The sequence below is a fragment of the Protopterus annectens genome, chromosome 5.part1, assembly GCF_019279795.1.
Source record: "Protopterus annectens isolate FY-2018-M chromosome 5.part1, PAN1.0, whole genome shotgun sequence".
NCBI lineage: Eukaryota > Metazoa > Chordata > Ceratodontiformes > Protopteridae > Protopterus > Protopterus annectens.
Window position 1 is genome coordinate 483,792,177 of NC_056736.1, and position 22,833 is coordinate 483,815,009.

Here is a 22,833-nt window from a genome sequence, read left to right on the forward strand (position 1 = left end):
TTCGATTCTCAGCTAGAGCGTCTTCTGTGTGGATGCATGCGTGAATGGGCGTGCCTTTGTTGAAGGTTGTGCGTCAGGGCTGGTAACTTGGCACATAAAAATCCATTACCAAACATTAGCGGACTGGAGTTCCGCTGTGGCAACCGCTAACCGCGATAAGCCGAAAGACACAACAACAAATAGATTTGTGGTGTACAGCTGAAATTTGGAACATAGGTAGAATACATACATACTACGCAGGTATAGTACATACATTGTAGATTAGCCAGTGTTTGTGAGTAAGATTGAAAACTATTATCATGTACTCTAGATTTAGTATGTATACCTTATCCGCTTTCACTAGCCTGGGGAGCAATCATGGCACTGCCAACTTTGCTTGAGATGTTACCTGATGATTTCTTTAAAGGAGGCTTTGGATGATGTGTTTTGAATGCTAGTGGGGACTGAGTTACATTTTTTAGCCAATGAACTACTATATAGCGCATCTCCAAAGCTATTTTTGCTGTTGATGACTTCTAGTAGTAGTTTGCTTGATGATATAAGATTCCTTTTGGCTGAGTATGTTGTACTAGGTTTTTGAGGGCAGTACACTTATTGGGGAGGTAATAGATAGAAGGACAGAGGCAGAGCTGATTGTAGGTTAGGAGGTTGGGCAGTTCAAGGCAGTGGAGCTGTCTCAAAGCAGTACAGTGATGAGTTCTATATGAGCAATTTGCAGCAAATTGGGCAATTCTGTTATAGCAGGCTTCCATTTTTCTTAGTTCAGTTTTGTTAAGATAAGTCAGAATGGGAGATGCATAGAGTAGGGTGGATAGAAGTTGGGAGCGAGCAATGACTGATCTTGTGTTGTTGGTAAGAAATGGTTTGATACGCTAGAGTGATCCCAGTTTGGCATGTACTTTTTTAATAGTTAAGTTGAGATGACTATCAAATTTTAGGTGGGAGTCTATGGTTATTTCCATTAGCTTAGCCTGTGCCAATGGAGCGATTGGAGTAGCATTTTTGGAGTAGATAGTGAATTGACTGTTATCAGTGTTTTTGTTAGAACTGGTTAAAATCATAAGCTGAGTTTTCTTTGGATTGCGGATAAGTTGGGCTTTGGTAAGGTAGCTTTCAACATCAGAGAATGCTAGTTGAGTTGTTTGCAGGAGGGTGGGAATGTTTTGTGCAACACAGATTAAGATAGTTTCATCTGAGTACTGAATGATAGATGCATGCTGTGTGGAGGTATGGAGGTCATTTGTAAAGTCTGTGAATAGTAGTGGTCCTGAGATAGAACCCTGTGGGACTCCTATAGTTATGGGCAGCTGAGGGGAGAGAGAGAATTTTCCCATTTCATAGCTTGGTGCCTGTCAGTTAAGTAGCTTTGGAACCAGGTAAGAGTGAAATTTGATAGATGACATTGGTTTAGTTTGTTTAGCAGGATTTGGTGTGAGACTGTGACAAATGCTTTGGACATATCCAAAAAAATAGTTGACACCTGCAGGCCTTCATTTTTGAGATGGCTTACTGTGTCTGTGAAGCAGATGAGGGCTGTAGTGGTACTATGGGCAGGTCTGAAACCATGCTAAGTAGGTGACAGGATGTTGTTGTCTAGGAGATAGTTTAGCATCTGGGTATGGATGCATTTTTCTAGGATTTTGGCTAGGGGGGAGAGTAAAGCAATGGGTCTGTAGTTATTAAGTTCAGTGGAGGTCCCACCTTTATGTATGGATGCAACATAGGATATTTTCCAGAGTTTGGGCACATAGTTTTTTAACAATTAATCCGTTTATGAGATTGGAGACTGGGATAGCAATAGCATCTGCTGTGAGTTTCAAGAAATAGCTGGGGAGAAAGTTGGCAGCTGTTGATGAGGTTTTTAGTTTGGAGAGCATGCTTTTGATTGAAGTGGTGGAAACTGTTTTGAGGGTAAAGCTTGTATTAGTGTTATTTGTGTTGGGGGGATAGTGAGGAAGGAACTGTCCTGTGATACTAAGGATAGAATTGAGTTCACAAAGTGGGAGTTGAATTGTGTTTCGATGGGAACTTTAGGGGATGGGTGGTTGGTTTGGGGGTAGCCTTTTGGGTGGATTTTAGTAGCTGGTTTACATTTTTCCAACATTTTTGGGGGTTGTGTTGGTATTTAGTTTGTAATGTTGTGTAGTAGGATTTTTTTGTCCAGCCTAATGCATTTTTTTGCACGGTTGCACAGTTCTTGGTACTTAGTTAGGCTTTGTGTTTCTTTTTGTTTTGATAGTAAAGCCAGGCAGTGTCTCTGGACTTGAGGATTAGTTTTTTTTTTACTGAGCCAGGGGTTTATAGAGGTTCTAACCTTGATTTTGCACAATGGAGCGACAATGTCTAGGTATTGTGGAAATGTTTTGTTGAAATATGCTACAGCCTGGTCATGTAGGAGGGTTTTTAGGGGGGTCCAGTCACAGTTACAGAGCAAAGTGTTGAGGACCTCAGGAGAGAATTTTTTTTGTGTTTCTAGTTGATATATAGTTATTGGTTTTGCATATGCTTGTTCTACTATGTATAAAGTATGTTATGTTGTGGTCAATTAAGGTGTCTGGGAGACTGCCTGTGTGAGGGTACAATGTGGGGTTATTAGTTAGGACCCAGTCAAGGATGGATTCCCTTTTAGATTTTTTATCACATCTAGTTGGAATTTGGACTAGCTGCTGGTAGCCATGGAGATTTATTTGATTATTTGGTGGTTCTAATATACAGGTGAACCAATCTAGGTTGAAGTCCCCCAGAATAAGGGTTTCTTGTGCGTATGTGGAAGAACACCAGGATAAGAAGTCTTCAAGGCTAGCAGGTGTTTTACTAAGTGGAATTTAGATCACAATTGCGGTGATGACCTTTTTAGTGTGAAGTTGAAGTTGTGAGATAAGTATTGCCCAATTATTGGGGGAGTGGTAGGAGTTTGGTAATTGACGGACAGTTAAGTTGGACTTGTACAGTAGGCAGCTTTACCCCTTTTACGAAGTGGTCTGTCTTGTCTAATGATATTGTAGCCAGTAGGGAGAACTTCTGAGTTAGCTATGTTTTTATTTAGCCAGGTTTCTGTTAAAGCAACTATATCTGGGGAGTAATGTGCTATTGTGGCCTGGAGTTCAGGCATTTTATTTTTGATACTTCTAATATTAATATTTAGCATTAAAAGATGGTTGGTTTTGCTGCTGTTGTTGATTTGCCCAGGGATGAAGAAAGTGGGGGTGTTATGTTCTGACATTTGTGTTGGACAGGATGGATTTGGGACTAGGTTGGGGTGGATATCCCCACTTATGGTGAGTCTGGTGTTAAAATGGTGATTCAGATGTTGAAGTTTGATGAAGAGTGTTGGAAAGTATTGTGTTTTTTGGAATCGGGATGAGAGCATATGTGTTTAGTTCTGAACTGGTCCATTATGTAGTTCTTGAACAACTGTTGGCAGATATTATTATAATGTGTGGTGTCTGTAATGAGAGTGCATAATTTAGTGTTGTGCTGCTAAGTTTAGGGATACTGCTAGAGTGATAACTTGTGGTGTTGTAAAGAATTATGAGAAGACAGACTAGACTTAGTTGTGTGATAGTCATGGTTATAAAGTTTAAGTTGGTTCTAGATGGGGGGTCTGAATAGGAATTATAGGGTTGCACTATATGTGGATGGGGAAGTAGTGTGGCTGATGTAAAAAATGCCTAGTGGGAATGAGAGTGATTGGACGTTTTTTGTGTGGAGCAAGTTGGTGTGGTATAATGTGATATGACTTGAGGAGCTGTGATTGGTGGAGGTGATGTGAGGGTGAGCTGTGGGTATGGCTGTGATTACTATAAATGTAGAGGTAGTGGGGGCAGGAGGGGATAGGGGGCAGGACAGGGGAGTGGAAAGAACCTGAGCATTAGCGAGGGTGAACGGAGCGGGGCAGAGCCCACCAAGACAAGAGAAAAATTATGTATTACTTTACAAATATGAACACTTTAAACAAATCCCTGAGGTCTAATGGCTTACCAGTAAGCAGAATGTAATTGCTGAAGAGCACTTGTGCCCTGGTGGGAGACTAGAAATTTAAAGATGGCTCCATACTCAGCAGGATTCCAGTATAGACTTAGTATTGGGGGAGGGAGATAGCACAAGGGGTGTAAAACCAGGCAGGCAATTAGTCAAAATCAGTGAAGGCCTGAGAGGGGGTAAGTAATAATTCAAACTACCTGTAAAGTGAAGGAGAGAAGAGACAGCAAAGTTTATTAAGGTTGTGGAGTGTGTCTTCACATTGACTTGCTGATTAGTAACCGGTTTGTGCACAGATTAGAGTAGTGAGATACATTAGCAATGAAGGGGAATGTATAGAGATGCAAATAAACAGGTGGGCCTCCAAGTGATACAAACTAAGGCAGAAAGCACTGAGAGGGCTTCTTGATGGTTAATTTAGTCACAAGGATCTGAATTAAATGTATACTGTCTATCGGACAGTTAGGATTGCTGTACTAGCTGGGGTGGGGGAGGACACAAGGCTACAACAGTCAGTTTTATTAGCAAGCTGAAAACTACTAAGAAATATTGCTAATGTAACAGCTTCACTCTCATAAAACATACAAGTAGAATGCCTGGGTGCACTGACCCTGCTCTTGAGGCTCAACATGTATATCCTTGTTTAGTTTGCAGTACTGATTCCTTCTTATACTGTATGGGTGGTGTGGTAGCCGCAGACTGCAGATTTGCTTGAGTGTGCTCTGAAGAGAGACAGAGAAAAAAAAGAGAGGATGAAGCTAGTAGAAGGAGACAAAGATAGTTTAAAGGAAGTAATGAGGAGTGACTGTGTGTTTCAGTGCATGTGTTTGTTTGTGTGTGTGTGTGTGTGTGTGTGTGTGTGTGTGTGTGTGTGTGTGTGTGTGTGTGTGTGTGTGTCTGTGTCTGTGTGTCTGTGTGTGTGTGTGTGCATGCGTAAATGTAAGGAGAGCTGTCATTAGCACGCAACAGTCACCAGTGTTAGCTACCCTAGGACAATACTGATTTGAACTTGCAATAATTAAGCGTAATTCAGAGGCATGCAAATTAGCTCATGAGGTCTTCCATTATTGCTAACGTGTCACTAAACTGCAGTTTTGAGCATTATGTAAACAGACCCTTTAGGGCACAGTGCTTACTAATCTAGGACAATTTTAAACTTCTTTTGAACTGCTTTTACATTATAAAGTTTCTAGCCTTTTATATTGTTCCAGTAGTTGAAGAGCATATGTTTTGCATGCAACTTTAGTTTACCTTCTAAATAGTAATGTCGATGTGATAAAACAGCATCTAATTTCTGATGAATATTCCTTCAGAATATGATCAGACAGAAAAAACTGTGAAACTGTTCAAAAGGAAAAAAAAAATAATCTTCACTATGGGTTGTAAACTACAGAATAACAATTGCTGTGTTGTTTTTTTTTTAAATCGTTGGTCTGTCTGCTGCCCTGATTTTCAAAGTGTCGTAACATAACTCTTGAACTGCTTATAATATAAAAAACATTCATTCCAATCTGTCATAATTCATTTAGAAATAGACACGAGCACAGCAAAACATCAATGCACTAAATTTGTTAAATCACGCTACAGAGCTTAAGTAGCCTTACTCTAACAGTGGGATACAAATAAAATAGCATATACAATGAATCATATTTATACAAACGGAAAAGGACTAGGTCCCCTGCATGTGTTCCATTCATTTGCTCTTCATGCTTGAATGTGTAAAGCTCATATACTCTTTTGATATTAATTGTTTTCCAGTTCTTATATGAATTTTGCTGCTGTGTTGATTGATAGATTTCTGCTACCCTTCCAATCATAACTAAAAATAGCTTTATGCTCCAGTTATTTATTTATGCATATGATATATGTATAGTCACTACAAAAGAACTTCATTAATGCAAAAGTTAGGAATAACATTAATCAAACAAAATGGGAATGTGATACACTATGATTTTTTTTCCTTAACATATCACATTAATGATATAGTGAAATGAAAAGTAGGCAGCTGATTTTTTTCCGACTTATTAAGCCATTGTGATAGTTTATATTATCACTACCATTTCAATGCACTCCCAATTCTGACAGCTGGATCTAGTGGTTGGAATGTAGATATGCCAAATCTATGTTATTTATTGTTTTTTTCCTGCATTTGTTTAGAGTTTTAATGTGTATTTTTCCACTGCTGTAAGGGCTGCTGTTCTGCAATTGTAGTAAATTAAATAATCCTCATCTACTATTTTCAGTGCTTTTAGGCATCTATTTTTGTGGTTCCCTAACACTTGGACTCCAAACCAGTCATTTTACATTAAGAGGGGCAAAGTCTATACTCCTGTGACAAGAGATGGCTGATTTCACCTATTTGAGCTGGGAATTGCTGCTGGAAAGAATATTATGTGCTAACCTGATAGGCATGTGTGCATGCCCACTTTAAAATTTGCTTGTATACAAGTACATTTGCTGTATGCTGCTCTTCCGGCAGCAGTCGTTAGTCCTGCCCTGTATACGCACAACCTTTAGAAGCTTTTCCACTGTTCTGCACTGCTCAAGGAGCAACAAATGTAAAAGCTGAGCAGCACTGCCACATTTAGTTAGCTGTAGATCACATTAGTACAGCACTTAAAACTATCGCTGTTCAAAGCACAATGGGTTTGTGTGCTGTGCAGCATCGCTGCATGAGTTAGCTGTAGATCACATTAGTACAGCACTTTAAACTATCGCCGTTCAACGCACAACGGGTTTGTGTGCTGTGCAGCATCGCTGCATGAGTTAGCTGTAGATAACACTAACTGAGCACCCATCCCTCATGTGGTTGCAAACACCCTGCATTCCTTTCCTTTGTAAAACACATGTTAAAAACCAGCAACCACGGACAGGCACTTTCCTGCTATCTCTCTTTCTAGCTTGGTGGGCATGAGCATCCTAAGGCAATGTAACAATTGTCTTATGAACACTGACAACTACTTAATTCTGAAACAGTTGAATAAAGTATGTGAGATGTAGTTACACAATGTCACCTGAGGCAAGACTCTCACATATACAGGCACAAGAAAATGCCAAACAGGTTGTCATCGACACACACAACACTCATCACACTTGGACCACACACATAGATCCACATATGCAGAAGTGTTCACATGTAACTTATCCAAAGTTCAAAGGCCTGTCAGATGCAGTCCACAGAAACTCTGCATGCACATAAACAAGACAACTACTACCACAACAGATAAAATCACATCTCATTGTATCTCATATTCCAATCCCATAAGAAATAACACCACATAACCCAATACTTTAGTCACAGGTGACTCCATTGTGAGACACACTGATGTCCCTCTTACCACGCTGGATAAGGAGAAGGTTACAGTTAGCTGCCTGGCAGGTATGAGCCTAGCATTGAATAGCATCCTACCATCTCCAAGGATGGTGCCACAGCTCCAACAGAAAATGATTAACATTAATAATAGGCTTAGCTACTGGTGTCATTCCAAAGGGGTCCAACATTTCTCAGCCTGGGAGAATATGATTAACAGGCCACTATGCTTTGCCAGGGATGGTCTCTACCTGTCACCACTAGGCTTTGGATATTGGCCAATACATTATCCACTCCTATAATGCCTTTTGTAGCCATTGCCAAACTGGCAAATCTTTCTGCTCAATGCTAGGAGTCTCAGAAAGAAACTGTACTCCCTGGAAGTGCTCCCCAACCTTGAGGATCTGTGCATTTGCTGAAATATGGTTCAAAGCCACAGAAAGTACCCTGGCAATGCAAGGCTGTAATGCCTTCCACACATCTCAATCACCCACTGCACATGAAAGGGCAAATGTAGAGGTGTATCCATCTGCCTAAAGGATAAGCACACTTTAAGACAAGTCAGACAATATGACATGCTTGATCTACTCCATGTCCAACTAACCACAGAAAAATTCCATTACCATATTCTTGCTCGCTACAGGTCCCCCACCATGAACCAGGAAACACATACATCATAACTGCATTTATTGGAATCACTTGCTATTCAGCCCAGTGCCATGCTCATGGGTGATTTCAACTACCCCTTGATTAAATTGGAAGCATACATGACTACTATCAAGCATGCTTAAAGAATTCTAGACTTTTTCAGTGCAAATGCTCTGGAGCAGCTGTCTGCAGTCCCACTAGGGGTGCAATTATCCTACATCTAGTACTCAGAAATATGGAGAGTGTTGCACCCCCCTCCCCCCAAGTGCAATGTCCTCATTGATTAGATCAGACCACAAAGCAGTCTCCCTTGAAATAAATATAAAACTACAACTTTAACATAACCATAAAAGCAAACTACGTCATATCAATTGATGTCATAGCTAGTTTCCAAGCTCCTGCAAACCCAAAAAACACAGAAGCCTATGCAGTGGTACACACAAAAGCCCTTTACAACCATATAAACAACTGCATAGAAATGGAAGTATCAGACCAAAATAAACTTAAGACAAACAGCAAAAAAAAAAGCCACCATGGAGAAATGTTGGTTTAAATTGGTTACACAACAAAAGAAAGAAAATCCTATCTAGAAGTAAGAGAGAATGTGCACAACAGAGCAAAAGCTCTCTCATTAGTCTAAACAAGCAAAAAATCAAATTCTGAGATAAAAATAACCTGTCAAGTTAAGGATTCCATAAGGCATTTTTCAGTTATGTCCACAATCTTAAGGGCAACACTCAACAATGTGCAGAATTAGTCTTAGTCACTTATACTCAGACAGAAGATATAGTAAATCTGTTACACAATAAATTCAGCTCAAATTTCAACTGTCCTTCACTTCCAGTTACCCCCAAGAAATACCCCCACCATTCCTCTACCAGTTATCACCAAAGGGCAGGTTGCCACTGTACTCCTAAAGCTAAAATCATGGCTTCAATAGATACCAACAAAATCCAAGGTTGCCTCTTAAACATCTTGTAAAAGGACCTGTCAGGCCCACTAGAGCTCTATTTAACAACAGCTTCTATTCTGGCCTTGTCCCTAACAGCTACCCCTCTGCATAAAGAGGACCAGCAACCGACCTGGGAAGTCACAGATACATACGTTTGACTAGTCTTATATACAAGGCCATGGAAAGACTAATCATGGACCTTACAAATAATGACACAGGAAACCTCCAGACACTGGACTCAACCCAATTTGGCTTTGTTGAGGGCAGGTCATACCTACTAAATCTGGTGTATTTTTTTGAGAAAGTCACTAGGGTCATGGATGAGTATAAAACAGTGACTAATGCTTCCCTTAACCCAGATAAGGCATTTGTCATAATTTCCCACTCAGGTATTGAGAATAAACTCACAAAACTGGGCATAAATCCTTGTTACCAGATGGTTAGTGAAATGACTCATGCACAGGACAAATGTTGTTAGAGTAGGTGAATCCAGATCCAGCAAGAGGTCAGTTACTAGTGATGTGCCACAGGGCTCAGTGTGGGACCTCTCTTGTTTGTAATATACTTCTCTGAAGTCAAGGCTGAATTAAAAGTCCTTTGGCTGACTAAGTTAGCTGATAACTGCAAGTGAGGGCAATCACTGAATCCCTCAGTGATGTAGATATCCTTCATCATGGTCTAACTCAAAGAAATGTTTAGTGCCAAAGCCATGGCCTAAAACTAATTGCAAAGGAAATGCATAAACATACCCTTTGAAAAATCAAATACCCCTGAAAATTACATCATTAGTAGCGCACTCCTAAGAGTGGACTTGGAGGTGAGAGATCTAGGTATACAGATAAAGAGTAGCCTGAACTTTGACCACCATGTGACCGCAGTGAGAAAGAAGTCCTTCTATGTTGCACAGCTTATAAGTAAAGGCATGGCATCTGGATGCAAGGAAGTTTTAGTCTCACTGTACTCAGTCATCATTAGACCAATAATCGAGTACACTGCACCTCTTGGCATGTACTTGACCAGGCACTTGAAACAGCTAGAGTGGCCGTAGAGGTTACTTACAAAAAAATAAATAAATAAAACACAGGGTGTAAACATGTCCTATGTGGATAGACTAAAAGCCCTATCCCTTTAATCTGTCTCCTACTGACTGTTAGGAGGTGATCTATGCCTAACCTACAAGGCACTCTCAAGTCCAGGCCTGATGGAACTGCTACACATTCACAAGACAAACTGCACAAGGTTCACTCAGTCTAAGGATCTAAACCTGGTCTGTGATACGAACAAAATATGCTGCAGAGACAGATATGTGTTTCAATTGGGTTAGTTTCTGGTGTCATTCCAAGGGGATCCAGTCACTATCTGTCTTTCTGCAATGACATGGTTGACAGGCCTTGATGGTTTGTCAGAGATGGCATCCAACTGTCTCTCTTGGGATTTTGGATTCTGGCCAAGGCTCTTGCCTCCCACATTGTGGCTTTTTTATGCAATGCCCCTAAGACAAATCGTCCAACATAAAAGCTCTATCAAAAAGCAAACTGAAGGTCATGCTGCTTAACGCTAGAAGCCTTAACCTGAAAATGTGCTCACTGGAGGCTGTCCTCACACTAGAAGAAGCTGACATCTGTGCAGTCATGGAAACTTGGTTCAAGGCTGCTTTACCAGGCTATACCTCATTACACACATTCCAACCCCAAAATGAGGTTGGGAAGAGTAAAGGTGGTAGACTTTCTATCTTCATTAAAGACAGGCACACCTACAGACTGGTTTGCCATCATGACACACTAGAAGTACTCCAGGTGCAACTGACAGTTGGCAAGACACCCATCCAAGTTATAGCCAGCTGTAGACCCCACACTATGACTCAGTACACCCACTCCTCCTACATGGACCTACTTGACTCCATCAAAGTACCCCCTAACACCCTGATCCTTGGTGACTTCAACTACCCCACCATAGACTGGGTGAAGTATTTCTGCACTAATGCACTCCACCGATGATTCCTTGACTTCATCAATTCTAACGTACCAGACCAGCTCGTCTCATACCCCACAAGGGGAGATAACATTCTGGACTTGGTTCTCACCAGCATGGGTGACTGTTACACCACTCCCATAGTAAGTTCTTCCCTGTTGAGATCAGATCATCAGTCTGTCTCATTTGAAGTTTCTATCTCCCCCAGCCATAACCAGGCTAAAAATCTTCTCAAAAGCTGACTTCAACCTCCTAAGGGAGGGTATCAGTAATTTCAAACCACCGCCCCCCTCAGAGGATGCAGACAACTATGATGAACAGTATGCCAATGCATTATACAAGCACTTGTACAACTGCATGGACTCAGCCATCCCCAACAGAACTAAAACCTGCTCCTCAAGAAAACACAAACCTCTCTGGTGGACATCCTCTATCAATAGGCTTTACAACAAAAGGAAGAAAATGTTGTCCAAGGGTAAAAGGGCACAAATTCCCATTTGGAAAAACTCCCTCCTTAGCCTCAACAAGCAAGTTAGATCATTAGTGAAAACCTTCAAAGCCAATTGTGAATCGAAACTAGCCCCTGCAACAATGGGTAACCACAAAGCTTTCTTCAGTTAAGTATGTCTGGAACCTCCATGGCAAAGCCCAGGTTTGTTCCAAATTAGTACTTAATGGTGCTACTTACATTGATCCTGTTGACTTACCCAACATGCTAGCAGATAGGTTCAGTGCAAAGTTCACTCACTTGCCCTAACAAAGGCCCATTCAACATCCCTGATACTTGTCCCACACCTCAAATCTCCATAGATCAAGTGTTGAAATCCCTATCCAAGGCAAAGAAAACAGCTTCCATGGGACATGATAGTATCCCAGGCTGTATTCTGCACCATCTCCAGCAAGAACTAGCATCGCCATTGAGCACCCTGTTTAACCATGGCTTAAGCACAGGCTTCATTCCAGCAGAGTGGAGAACTGCCATTGTCATCCCCCTGCAGAAAGGTGATTACTTTACTTTATTACTTTAGATCACATTACTGACCTGGAAACTATCGCCCCATTAGCTTAACAAGACTGATCTGTAAAGCCATGGAGCTTATTATTATGTACCTCATAAATAAGGACAAAAACAATCTCCAGGCACTTGACCCCACCCAGTTCAGATTCATCAAGAGCAGATCTTGGCTGTTGAACCTGGCTGACTTTTTTGAGACTGTCACCAAGGCCCTGGATGAGGAAATGTCAGTACATATAGCTTAACTTGACTTGGCCAAAGCCTTTGACACAATTCCCCACTCGGGCATCATCAAAAAGCTAACACAACTTACCGTAAATCCCTATCTCATCAGGTGGGTAGTCAATTGGCTCAGAGATAGAACACAATAGGTACATCCACCTCCAATAAAAGAGCTGTCACTAGTGGTGTTCCTTAGGGATCTGTCCTGTGACCCCCTACTGTGTGTCATCTACTTCTCAGAGGTCCTGGCAAAGACAAAAGGCCTGTGGCTGACCAAGTTTGTGGATGACTGAGTCCTCAAATGATGTTAACATACTACAAGAGGATCTTACAGCAATAAATGACTGGTGCCAAAGTTATGGCCTTAAGTTAAACGCAAAAAAAAAATGCATTATCATACTATTTGGCAAAAACATGGCCCCTACTGATTACCACATCAACAGCAACCTCCTAAGCACATGGCCTGTGGCGAGAGGCGGGGCTACACAGGTTGACAACAATCTCACTTTCAACCATCATGTTGCAGCAGTGGTCAAAAAAGCCTTTTACTTGGTTCATCTCATAAGTAAAGGGCATAAGAAAAAAGGAGGTCATTACCTCTCTGTAATCCTCGCTCATTAGGCCAGTAGTTGAATACAACTCCCCATTTGGTTTGTACATCTCCATACACCTGCACTAGCTGGAAAGGACACAGAAATACCTCACAAAGAGAATCCACGGACTCCAGCACCTGTACTATATGGTTCAGATCACTATCACTCTACTCGGTATCATAAAGATTGCTCTGAGGTGATCTGTGTCTTGTCTACAAGGCAATCTCGGACCCTGCCCTACTAGAGATGCTCCATATCTGTAAGCCTAACTGCTCACGCATTACCTGCTGAAAAGGCCTAGATCTAATATGCAACATTAACAAAATCTGCTGGAGAGACAGGTATTTCTCCCATAGGGTGCCCCATCTCTGGAATAGACTTTCCATACATGTCAAACAGAATCATACCTCTCAACTGTACAGATTTTCAGAGAATATCCAGATTTTTGCCTTATACTCGTGGTCCGTTTCTCATAAAATCGTGGCTTTCTGGCAAATTAGTGGCAAATCATTAACGATTGATGTTAGAAAATAATGACAGACATTTGCATTTTAGACTACATACCCTTCAGACAATTCATGCTAATGCAAAACCTGTTATTCTATCGACTTTCTAAGTTTGTAAGAGCAATATTTAAAAATTGTCTCTGTTTGTACCATTTTTTTTCATGGCATTGTCCAGATTTCTTACTCTAAGAGGTTGAGAGGTATGAACAGAGTACATCGCTGACCTTCTTCAAGTGGAACCTTGATGAGGGGATGGGAAATCACACATTTTTCCCAGGGTTTCCACCTGTGTCCCTCACTGACAGGGTTGACAGGTGCTGACTGATGTTTCTTTTTTGGGGATAAACTCTTGGCTAGGCTTGTAAGGGCCCCCAGGGCCATTAGCCTAGTAACCTCCTATGATCCTATAAATATTACCCCTTCTCTGGAACAAGTTTCCTATTCACTTAAAGCAGAGTACTTCCCTGACCCCTCTTTAAACAAAGTTTTGACCAATGGATGGGGAATTGTAGATTCACTCCTGGGGTGGCACCTATATCCCTTACAGACCAGATCAATCTGTAAAATACTCAAAAGTATAGGCACAAACCTAAGACATCCTCTAGCCCTTAGGGATTGAAAATCAGGTAAAATTCATGTAACAATGGCTAAGCTTTTAAGGGCTTTTATTTACTTGTTTATTTATTTATTTGGCATTTGTAAACTGGGTAGGTCCACCTAGGCAAAAAAGCCCATTTTCAGTGGAGACCTGAGGGAAAAAAGCTCCAGTACAGACAAATTGCAATATAAGTGTAATGTGCACTTATAATTATATGACACAAGTTCCAGGAATAAATCAAGAAATATGGTGCAATGATATTACACCAGTTCCAGAAGTATAAAGTGGTTAAATAACCTAATAACTATTAGTAGCAATTGATACTTTTTTCTTTCTTTCTTTCTTTCTTGGGAGTGAGGAGGATATCCCAGAGAAGAGAGGAGTAGATAGAAGAGCAGAGGCAATATGTATGTGTGTAGGTGCTATAGAACCTATGTTTGGACAGAGAAAGTAGCGATGCAGAAAAGGGAGGAAGTCAGTGTGGAAGGAGTGAAAAAAAATAAAATGGCAGTTTAGTGGATTAGGTCAGCATGTGACAGAGGCAAGTCCTGGTTCCTTTTTGAAGTGTTTTGGGTGGGGTAGTTTGTTCCAAGCTTGGACTATTGAGGTTTTGTAGAGTAATTTACCAATTGCTTTGTTGGGTTGGTATATATCTAGGTGTAATTGTTTGGAGGTGCAGAGAGTACATGTGGGGGTGTAACAGTACACCATAGAGGAGAGGGCTGGACAGTTAGATGGTTTGTATATTATAGAGTGGGTGATTTGTAGCTGAGATAGCAGAAGTAGTTGAGGGAATTCAAGCCATTGGAAAGAGTTGAGTGCAAGGCAGTGGTGAGAGTTGTGAGGAGAGTTGGTGAAAATCTAGCTACCTTGTGTTAGGTTTGTTGGAGTTTGGACATGGTTGTGGCTTGTATGTTAGTAAGGATTGGGGCGGCATAGAAGAGGGATGGAAGGAGAATAGCCTGAGTCAGGGAGAGTCTAGCAGAGGGAGTTAGGAATTTTCTATTGCAGTACAGAAGACCTACTTCTTGGTGGGTCTTTTTATGCTGTATAAGATATGCAAGTTAAATTTGAGCTCATCACTTATGATGGTACCTAAGAGTTTTGTGTGCGGTTCAAGTTTTATGATGGTCTTATTGGATGATGTGATGGCAAAGGTATCTTTATTTTGAGAGAGAGAGAGAGAGAACGAGGGAGAACAAGTAAGATTTTACATTTTTTTGGGGGGGGTTAAGATGAGTTGATGATCAGATAGACATTTTTCAGTGGAAAAGAAGGCATCTTGAGTCAGTGTGTGGAAGTCAGTGATGTTATCGGAAATGGAGATGAGAATTGAATCATCTGCATATTGAATTAGAGAGGATTGTTTGCAAGATGTGTGAAGATCATTTGTGAAAATGTCAAACAGAAGGGGACCCAGGATGGAACCTTGGGATACACCAGATGTGATATGAAGATAGGAAGAGCAGGAAGACAGATTGTTGCCTGTTGGATACATAACTAGTGAACCATTGGAGTGAAGTAGGGGAGAGATTGAGGTAAGCAAGTTTAGACAGAAGAATACGGTGAGATACTATATCAAAGGCTTTGGAGAGGTCAAGGAAAAGACATGATGCAAGTTGGTTGTTATCTCTAGTCTCTGCTACTTTATGGGTAAAAGATAGGAGGGTGGTAGTTGTGCTGTTGTATGGCTAAAAGCCATGTTGTGTGGGTGTGAGGAGGTTTTCCTGTAGTAGAAAGTTAAGTAGTTGAGAGTGAATGCGTTTTTCAAGTATTTTTGATAAAGGGGAAAGAAGCGCAAAGGGTCTGTAGCTTGAAGGATCAGTAGAATTCTCTCCTTTATGTAGAGGGATGATGAAAAAGGATTTCCAAATGGTAGTCCCTGTAGCTTATTGAATGGATCTATTAATTAGTAGGGATATAGGCAAGGCTATGAATTTAGAAGCTAGTTTGAGGAACAGAGGCGGGAGGTTGTCAGATTTGTAGTCTAGTTGGGGAGAGTTGTAGGATTTTTTTATCTTTGTTGATTTATTTGATGACAAGGTTACTAATAGCCTGTAGAAAGGCACCAGAAACCAGCTGGTCCACTCAACAGAAGTTTAATCCAAAATGCACATGAACACAATGGTTTAAAAGCACAAAGGACATGAAGCACATAAACATTGTAAAAACAGTTCCCCTTATGTTTTCGTCTTACAAACTTCATCAGATAGTACTATACAACAGTCATATTATGTGGCTGGATAAGTCTGAGGTGTGCTGAAGTATAATGAGCTGCTCAACACATTCAGGCAAAAACAAACAGGACCAAGATGATGCAAATCCTGTATTACCCCACTCCATAATAAAGGAACAAGGCCATTAAACCAGTTTCAATGCTGACTGCATCTTCATTAGTAATATATGAATAAAACTTAAAATACCCAATATTTAGAAGGTCATAGGTTCATAAGTATATACTATGCTAACAGCTATCTTTATAAGCCTAGTCATGCTATGAGGGTATGTTAGGAAATTTCTGGGGGTTATTGGAGGTATGTTAGTTTTGGCATTATTGTCTGGCTCTGTCTATCAGAGACATGGGGCCAGTCTCAGTGAGAATGGATGATTTTCCATCTGTTGGTCAATGTGGGCTTAAATAGGGTTAGACATGGAGTCTGTTCACATAGATGGGAGCCTGTTCCAGAGCATGGGGATCCTGTGAGATGCATATCTGTCTTGACAATATATCTTATTTATGTCACAAGAAAAATGCAAATCCTTAGGTCTAGTGGTTCTAATGTTGATTGTTTTGTGGATATGCAAAAGGTCCATCAGAGATGGATATGAGGATACCTTAATGCTAGGCATATATCACCTCTCAGTAACCTGCTGGAGACAAAGTATAGAGATAGGACTTTAAGGTAATGTGTTTATACCCTGGATTCTCCTAGTAAGTAAACATCATATGTCAGGTATATGCTGAAGGGGGCATTATACTCAATGATGACTCTGATAAAGTCTGAATAAAGTGGCATTATGACTTCCTTGGACATGGATGCCATGTCCTTTTTTATAAGTTGTGCAACATAAAATTATTTTCTTATTACCTTAGCCACATGTTGGTCCAAGGCCAGATTACTGTCTACATATGTTCCCAGATCCCTCAGTACTGGGTCAACATTTATGGGTGTATTATCAATGGAGTAATTAGCCTGGGTGGTAGTATTCTCAAATGGCGCTACAATACATTTCTTGACATTGAGTTTTAGTCTATGACTATTTCACCAGTAATTTGTCTATGTTAGACCGTGTTGCAAGATGTCTGTCTCATGGGGAGAATCTAAGCCAGCTCTCAATTTGCAGTCGTCTGTGAACTTGGCCAGCCAAGGGCCCTTTACATTAGCCTTTACCTCCAAGAAGTAGAAGACAAATAGGAGTGGTCCCAGCATGTATCCTTCCCAGATACTTGAAGCTGTTAATCTGTTCCATTATCTTCCCTTCTATCTCAATTCTGAGCTTATTCTCATTTTCCCAGTTTGCTGCCATTACAACTGGCTTATCAGTGCTTAGAAATCTCACAGTAATTACTGGGGTCAACGTTTCATTATTTAGTGTGTAAGGATAATGGTTATTTCCTGGACTAAAGGACATCACATTGCATTTTCAGCAATAAATTGCATCCAATTTTTTTTGACACACCTGAAAAAAATATCTAGACAATTTGGGAGAAACTAATTTGCATAATGATTAAGGTCTTTGCCTTCCATTCACAAGGTACAAGGTTCGATCCTGACTTATGACAAAGGTCTGCATAGAATTTGCATGTTCTTGTTTGGTCTCTTTGGTATTCTTTCATGTCTCAAAAAAATGCTGAGTGTTTCCACCTCAAACTCAGACTAAAATGGAGTTGTGGTTATAGTGCACTTTAGTAGGAAGAGATGTATAGACCAGCTGTTTATGGCATCACCTGAGGTGCTCAGTATACTCAAGATAGGAGAACACAGATCACAGACTGAATGCCATGTCTGGGCTAACCAGCCAATGGAATAAAGATTAGCTCTAGGTGATTTCAGTCTTTCTCACACAGGAAGCTAGAATTGCTCTTGCTCATGCTTAACTTCATCCCTGCTTAACTTATTGCTCACAAATCCTCACTAACCTAAACTCCTGTCTTCTCACAAGATGACCACTGTCTCTATCTAAAGTGCTTGAACTGGCTTGAACTGCCTCACCTCCTGCTCCTTTCTCAGCTCCAAACCATACACTCTATTCTCTACCACCCTTCTTATTGTCCAACCTTACACTCTGTCATCTCTCATTATGCTCCCACAAGAAACCTACGCAGCTCTTCCCAAGACTTATTAAGTATCTATAAGCCCAAGTCTAAAGCAGGGTGCAGCTTATATAGCTACCAGCCCTCTATTGCGTGGAACAGACTCCCCCTAGAAATTCGAACACTCACACATCCCAAACAATTTAAACTAACCTTAAAAGAATATTTAAAGGACAATGGATCTGCCATTGCTCCAACCCTCCGTGAAAACATTAATGCATACCAAGTTCCCCTGTTACTTTGAACCCCACTACTATCCTATACTATTAACTGCAATATAAAAATAAATGGTTTAAATTCTTTATGGTTTCTGATTTGGATCCTGCATAACTTGTAAAAATGTTGTTTAACTAAGTACTTATGCTGCTATATAGTTACTTGACATGCACCATTACTTCTTATGCTATTGCATAAAATAGTAATATTAACTATAAAAACTGGAGCTTTTCTCCCTGGGCCTCTGCTGAAAAAGGGCATCGGCTCAGTCAGACATACCCAGTCAACAAATGTAAAATAAATAAATAAATGTTGACTTATGTATTTGCTGATGACAAGTGGGTTGAGGACCCAGCCTACTCCAGCCTATGCCAGGGGCCCATACTAATGGTGGTGGCGGATATATGTGCTCCTATTGGCTAATGTGTGCCCAGCAGCTATGTGTTAATAAGCTACTGGCCAGCTTGTGTCCATTTGCCCAGCTTGGGTTATCTAGGATATCTCTGTCGAGTGAAAGCTAGACACAAATCCATTTGACCTTCCAAAGATGAATGAAGAATTGTTACATTCAATGTAGGTTCACTAATAAGATGTAATTTAGATGGTGGCAACAGGATGGTAAGGACAAGACTGTACATCCTCTGTATCCAGGAGACAAGATGGAAGGGCAGTGCAGCAAAGCATGCAGGTGTGGAATCTAGAGTCTGTACTGAGGAGGAGGACCTACTGAAAATGGTATGAGAATTGTGAGGAAGGGAGAGGCTTTTGAAGACAGTGAGTGATGTCATTAGAATTAGTCACAGGATCAAAGTAATCAACTTTCAGTATAAGGAAGGGGCACTATTCACAAACACAGTCTATGCCCCATAGCAGGTTGTGATAGTAAGGAAAAGAGTACATTCAGACAGGAGTTGCAGAATCTACTAGATAAAGCAGGACAACATGAATTGGTGTTGATAATGGGTTACCTGAATATACATATAAGAATTGCCTGGGTTCATATGAGTGGGACAGCAGGAATAAAGAAGGATATGCCATTCTAGATTTTTGTCTGGCAAATAGATTGATCGTAGTCATCAGCTGGTTCAGCAATTGAGACAGTCACAAGTTCACATACAAGAATGGCCAACATGATGCAACTCAGGCAGATTTCTTTCTAGTCAGGAAAGAGTATTAAGTTAGAATCAAAGATTGCAAAGTCATCTCCAGTGAAACAGTTGACAACAGCATAAACCACTGGATACCAGAATCATACGGTCAACAGAGACTAGTCTGAAGACCTGGAAGTTGACAGGAGAGAGAAAGCAGAGGAGTTCAATGATTTACTCATGGTTCTGGGATCTCAGGAAGAAGAGGAAGTAGCTGGAGATGAAGAAGAATTGCAGCACCACAAAACAGCATACACAAGGACTACAGAACAGATATGTGGCTGAGCTAGTTGTGGAAATAATGTACATAAGCTGGTGGAATGCATAAGTCCATGAATTCATCAAAATAGAGTGCAAGAAAAGAAGGACCATGATAGGTAAGAAAGATGCTAAGGGGGTAGCTGCAATAGCAAACAATAAGGCATTAGAGCTGATCTACAAACTTATGGAAAGTGACTGAGTAAATGGCACAAAGAAAGTCAGGCTGAAAGGCAAAAACAGAAAGACAAAGAAGATAGTCAGATGCCCTTTGTTAAGGATGCCAACAACAACCAGCTCACCAATCCATCAAGCATCAAAGGCAGATGGAAGGAGTACTTTCATCATCTTCTGAATGAGGAAACCCCACAGGAGGTATACTGTCCCAGACACAGCTTATGATGAAAGAAGAGCAGGAGCCCACCCAAGAAAAAGTAAGAACAGTACTTAGGAAAATGAAGTTAGGGAACACAGCAGGCTCAGATGAGGTCCAGCAGATATGATCAAGATGTTGGGTGAGACAGGAGAAATGGTTCCGGAGAGTAATCAAAGTGGTATGGAGAGAAAGATGTATCCCAGATGAAAGGAAAATAAGTACGTGAGTGCCAGTGTACAAGCACCCATGAGACATCAGCAACTCTGGGAAGTAGAGAGATACCAAAGTGCTGTCATATTACATGAAAGTTATGGACAGGATGATTGATTCAGGAATACACAGAAAAGTAAAAAGTAAGATGGGAAATAAGCAGCTGTGATTCACATCAGTGACGCATACAGTTGAGAAAAAAAGCTAGAGATGAGGAAACAGTCCAACTGAGCATTCCTAGACTTAGAGAAAGCATATGGCAAGGTCTCAAGGAAGCTGATTTTGGCAGTCCTGCAGTGTTTTAAAGTCCCAGAAACATTGTTAGAATTAGTGCAGGTTATGTCAAAAAACCCAAGTGTTCAGACTCACAGAGGGGTTCCCAATAGGAGTGGGTGTGCATGAGGGTTCATTTCTGAGTCTACTGCTGCTCATACTGATGATGCACTAGATCAACAAACAGGTTGGAGGAGACAGATCAACAGAGTTGCTGTATGTAGATGATGTGGCATTACAGGCAGAATCTGAGCCAGACAGCAAAGGATAGAGAACTGAATGCAAAAATAAAGGAATGTGGAATAAAACTGAGTATAGATAAGAGAGTTGCAATGGCAGAAAATGAAGGAAATCAAAAGAAGCTGAAAAACTGAGATAGAGGGGAAAATAATGGAACAGCTTAAAACTTTCAAGTATGAGGGTTGGGGGAGGAGAAGAGAAATCTGAATGAGGAGGGTAATTTAAAATCAGAGAGGCTGCAGTGAAAAATTGGCACAGAATATCATGTGTAGTGTATGACCGATGAATGCCAAAGAAGATGAAAAGTAAGGTTTACAAAACGGTGGTGTGATCAGTACAATGGTACAGAGACCTGGGCAGCAAAGGCAGAACAATTGAGGAAGCTAAAGATGATATAGACGTAGTGCCTAGATGGTTGGTAGAATGTATACTGTGGGACAGAAAGATGCGAAGACATCAGAGAAGAGAATAAAGTAGCTCCAGCTGCAGAGAAGGTCAACAAGAAGAGATTACAGTGGTTTAGACACATGCAGAAAAGAAGAAGACAATCTGGTGAAGAAGATTTGCGACTGACAGGAAGATGTCAAGAGGATACTTTTCTAATTTGGCCCCTTGTCTGAAGACATTTCCCTCTTGGATCCTCTAGAGCTGTGTGTTGCCCTGTCTGCTGGCCTTTCTAAATGCACCTGAAAAAGGTATCTCTCTACAGGAAAACATTTAAACTCATAAAAGAAGTGCTCCAAATCCATAATAAAAATGGTGCTGTATTTGAGTTGTCCTAGTGGTGCATTACTCTGACTATAGTTCAGAAGGTACTGGGTTCAATACTTGGCAGCAGTGTCTTTTTCAGAGTTGAGTTGTTCTGCATAGTCCAGGCTCTTCTTTACCAAACTAGCACCCTGCTGAAAATTGATAAGTGGTGTGAGGACTCTTAATTTCCCTGCCTTGTATACACTACAGAATTGCAGTAACAAAGCAGAGGTTCTGTATTTTCTGCTTAGACTACTGAAAGTGAAAGCAAGCTTTAGCTTGTTTTTTTTTTTAATTTTGAATTAAAATAGTGGCCTGCTGTCTGGCAAGCATACAGATTGAGGAACCACCCCTCCCCCCATAATAATACAGCTTCTCTTATCCCATTTTTCAGTAACACCTTATACTTTATGTGGCTAAAACTGTTTCTTACATTTAATTTACTGTGCCTCTAAATGACTAAAGATCCCTGCTAGACCAAGATTATAGCTTCCTTTTATACTGCACTACATTAAATAATTAAATAATTACATCAATGCTCCAGTAGGGACAGCTTTGCACAACTACATGGCTTTAGAATACACTTACTTACCATCAGCTTTTACTGGTTACTTTCTTTACTTCTCCCAATATCATGGGTTATCCTGCTCTGTTCTGCCATCATGGTCACTCTACTCCCCTACCATACCTCCAAATTCCATCCAACCCCACTACTCCTAAACTTAAATTAAACAAGTCCACGCACTTCTACACCATAATCAATCACAGCCTCCACAGCTACCTCCATGCCCAGCCCTGCTTATTCTGTTTCCCTTTAGTCATATCCTGCCTTCTCTAATTTCTTCCAACCACCATTTCTCACTGGGAACTTCCCACTGTCTAGTATTAACTCTATCAGCACATTTCAAAAACTAAAACCTCCCCAACTACTAGATCACCCTGTACCTCACTTCTTCCCATCTCTACCTGCTTATCTCTTTTCATTCTCACTCTCCTTCTAAAACTCTCCTAATTGTTTTTATCTCACATTTAACCTCAATTCACTGTTTTTGTCACAGTTACCTAACCTCTTCTACTATATCCCCCTGCATTTTAACTCTACTTCCCTATATCTGCCATCCTCTTTCTTACTATAGTCACTTCTTATCATCTTCCCAAAATGTCTCAAACCAGCATACGTTTATTACTTCTATTTCTTTTCACCCTCATTTTCTTCTTACTACTAAATATCAAAGCACTAATCACTATCAA